This window comes from Camelus bactrianus, chromosome X (genome assembly GCF_048773025.1).
Source record: "Camelus bactrianus isolate YW-2024 breed Bactrian camel chromosome X, ASM4877302v1, whole genome shotgun sequence".
In the NCBI taxonomy this organism is placed as follows: Eukaryota; Metazoa; Chordata; class Mammalia; order Artiodactyla; family Camelidae; genus Camelus; species Camelus bactrianus.
In genome coordinates, this window is record NC_133575.1 from 40,456,359 (window position 1) to 40,460,633 (window position 4,275).

A 4,275-nucleotide genomic window follows, 5' to 3' on the forward strand; every position below is an offset into this window, starting at 1 on the left:
GAATGTTCACTCTTCAACGTCGTGCGTTTTCAAAACAAAAGGTTGAGGAAAATGGGTTGCTCATATTTTAGAGTATGCACTGAAATAGTACGATAAAATAAGATGATTTCTGACGCTTTCTAGAAAATACTCTGGGAGGGAGAGGGTAAAAGGTATATATGAATTGAGATTGGCTATGAGTTGTTGATGGTTGCAATAATTGGAGGTTCCTGCACTATTCCCTTTTTGCACAATGATTCTCAAGTGTGGTTCCCCACCAGCAGCAGCTGCAACACCAGGGAACTTGTCAGAAAAGCAAACTCCGGGTCCCACCCCAGAATTTGTAATTTGAGACTATAGCTGCAGTCTGTCTGAACAAGTCCTTTGGGTGATCCTGATGCAAGCTCATGCCCCAGGACCACCGTTCTACTGTAATGAACCTGGAGATTGCTTGTAAGTTTGTACACAAACTCCATTTGTATATGTTTGATATTTCCACAGTACATCTTTTTTTTTTTTTCAAAAAAGCAAAGAAAACAGGCATCTCAGCTGTTTAGTGGTCAAGTTTTAATAAAAGTTTCAAGACAGATCATCCTAATCTTATATGAACACTTCCAGAGGATAGCAAAGATCGACTTTTGGCCAACTCAGTCTATGAGAATAGAAAATCTTGACGCTGGAACCAGTAAAGATTTAATGAGAAAGAGAAACTTCAAGTCAATCTTGCTCATAAACAGAAGATTCAAAAATTTCTAAGCAAAACTTTAGCAAAGTGAAGCTGCCAGCATACACAAGAGATGATACACCATGACTAATTTACATCTATCCTAGGAGAGCAAAACTGGCTTAACACTAGAAAACCTATGGATGGAAGGGGACGTGAGAAGGGTTTGTGTGTTGCTAATATATTCTGCTGCTTGCTCTAGGTGCTAACAGAATGTGCATGTTTAGTGTTTGGAAACTCATTAAGATACACATTTATGATTTTTCCCTTTTTTGATTATAAGGTATATACTTCACTGAAGATTTTGAAGAAAGCTAGAAATGACACTTACTATATTAACAGATTAAATGAATAGAGTCTTGATCATTTCAGTAGAGGCCAAAAAAAGTAAACTCCAATGTCTATTCGTGATTTTTAAGACAACCATGTTAAACTAGAAATATTAAGAAAAATCCCTTAATCTGAAAAAGGGAAAGAAAGAAAAGAGAGTGAGAGAGGAAGACAGAAGAAATGAAAGAGAGAAGGAAGAAAAGAAGAAGAAAGGAAGGAAGGAAAGGAGAGAGAGAGAAGAAAGATAGAAGGGAAAGAGAAATAGAGAGAAAATTTTTAAAAAATGAAATACCGCAAACCTATTTTAATAAAGAAATGTTGGCAGCACTCTATTTAATATTAGGAACAACCCAAAGATGCCCAATTTTGCCGTATCTGTTTGACCTTGTGGTGGATGCCTTAGCCAGCATAGGAAGAAACTTGTAAGTTGATTGTCTTACTTCTGTTACTCACAGATTCATGGAAAACTGTGGAACCCCTGTAGACACATTATTAGACATTTCAGAGTTAAGCATGGTGGCTGACGTTAAGGTCAATATATTTTTTAAAAGTCAAATGGATTTCCATAAATTAGATACAAGTAGAAAGTGTCATTTTAAACAGGTATCGAGCACCAGAGCTGCAGCATTCTACAGTCTCTTGAGATAAATGCCATAAAAGATGTACAAGATCTGAACGTACGAAAGATAAAACTAAAGACTAAACTGAAAGATTCTAACGTTAAGGAAGGCCCACAAAAATAGAGCGCCATCCCATGTTGGTGACCAGGAAGGCTGGCTATCATGATAGTCAGTCCTCCCTTAACTGATCCACGGAGTCAATGAAAACGCAATTCAAATCGGCGGCAAATGAGTTTTCAGGGAACACGGCGTGCTGATCCCAGCATTTATATTTTAGAGCTTAAGAAGGGCAAAAGGCGGAGACACGGCGAAGATGAGCCCGGAGATACTGAATAAGATGTGAGGACTTGCTCTACCAGAGATCAAGCTGTCTTACCAAGAGATAAAAATTAAGACAGTGTAGTATCGGCACAGGAATAGACCGACTGATCTGTGGAACAGAACAAGGAACTCAGAGACACGCAAATAAAGACCGAAATGACTCCAGGCACTGACAAATGTTCCCTGGGGCTGCAAAATCTGATTGTGAATTGAGAATCCCTGGCTTAGTAATAAGGATCGATCTTTAAAACACACCTTGAATTTTGTAAAAGTGAATTACAGGATACCAAAGACATGAGTTCAAAATGCATGCACACACAATAGCTCACGTGCAAAGAGAAAATAGTTGGGGAAACAAGGCTCGCGAAGCACAAAGCTCCACGTCACTTCCGGAGTTAAATGGCCCGCCTCGTAGAGCGAGCTTGAGGAGAAGTGAGAGGGAGTTGACGACAGGGGCGGGGCTCCAGTGGGTGACCTTTGGCAGAACTTGAAGATCATTGGTTGCTGGCCACAGTGGTGGGAGGTGAAAGGAAGAGCTGGAAGCTGATTGGCCTTTGAGGGAAGAGCGGGAAAGGGAGCGAGAGCTGGCTGTTCCCTCAGACCTCTTATCCCAGACGATTGCTTCTGAGCTGCTGGAGGCTGGGGTAACCACAGACTGGCATCAGGAATACGACTCTCATTCTCCACCCCCCCCTCCTTTCCTCCCTCTCTCCTGCTCTGGATCCTCAACCCTTTCTCCTCTCCTCCACCTCAACAGGGTACCTCATGCCCCATTCCGCCCTTTCCCCACCTCCCACCCCACACCTCCCACCTCCCACCTCCACCCCGTCCTTGGCAGAAGTCCTGTGGGAAGACCCCTTGCCCAGCCTCCTGACCTCTGGCCTCTGGCCTCTGGCCCCTGGGGAAGGGCTTATGCCCCTGCCTTTGATTCTGAGGTGGGGGTGGCAGGGAGTGATTGGGCAGCCTGAGAGGAGGTAGTGCCCTGGGGAAGGGCTTATGCCCCTGCCTTTGATTCTGAGGTGGGGGTGGCAGGGAGTGATTGGGCAGCCTGAGAGGAGGTAGTGCCCTTTGGGTGTGGGAGGAGGGGAAGGGGTGCTCAAGCATCGTTGTTGAAGCTTGGAAAGGAGCATGGAAGGTTGTTGGGAGGCTGTGGAGGGAATGAGTGAGTTTGCATGAAAGCAGGGAGGGTGTTTTGGTGCAAGAGAACCGTTAGTGCAGTGAGGAGTAGGCTATTGACCAGATCGGGCAGATCAAGGTCCGGCATTCAGTAGAGGGCTCGGTAAACGTCTATTTGATAAATAATCAAGGGGATGAATGAAAATAATGGTTGAAAGAAGGGCTTAGGAATCCAGCAGAATAATATGATTTCATGAGATGCAGAGGGGTTCAAGCTTAAAGAGGGAACGAGTGAATAATTAAGATTTGATGAGGTGCAAGAAAAAATCATCAGAATGGAACGTGAGGGGAAAATTGAATGTGGGGCATTCATGAGACTAATAATTGACTTGAGTGCAAGGGGCATAGAATCATGAGTAGGGAGTGAATGCAGAAGGTTAGGAAGACAACTGTGGAAGTGGATGCCAGGAATAATAGTTGGGCATAGCAGAGAACAGGATGGTACATGAGAAGGGGCAGGAGTAATTGTTGAAGGGGACACGAGAGTGCATGTGTATGCCTGAGAAGGGGGGTGTCTCTGTGGAGTGAAGGTAAGCAAGGAGAATAATAATTGGATTGAAAGTATACAGGACCCGTGCCCAGAGTTTCTTGGAACCAGCCTATATGTGACTGGCAAGGAGGCTACATGAGCAAGGGGGGGGGGTGCAATCTCAATTCAGTGGTGAGCTGGATGGAAGAAGAATCCTACCACCTCAGAGGGGGCTTCCCAAGGGCAGAGGAAATGCACTGGGGGTAGAGGATCATGTGGCTATCCTGACCTTCACTCTTTGCCCTAGAACCATGGATCCCAATGAAATGCCTGCCGTGTCCTGCTGTCCCCCCGACCCCATCACTGGGCTTGAGACCGGAGCCCCGTGGGGGATTGGATTTAGGTCTATAAGAGCTATACGTCGCTGTGTCCGCTACTGGAACCATGGCATCACTGACCAAGTCAAGGACCCAGGGCACCTCTGCCTCTTCCAGGCCTGCAAGCGTCGCAATTGTTCCCGCTTCTCGTGAGTGTGACATCTGACAAGGGGAGGGGAGGGGGCCTCCTCTAAAGGTGACTGACTTTGGACCTGCAATCCACCCCATCACTTTAGGGAACACTGCAGCATCTTGCCTGCTGAGCATGCCTTGAAGAGG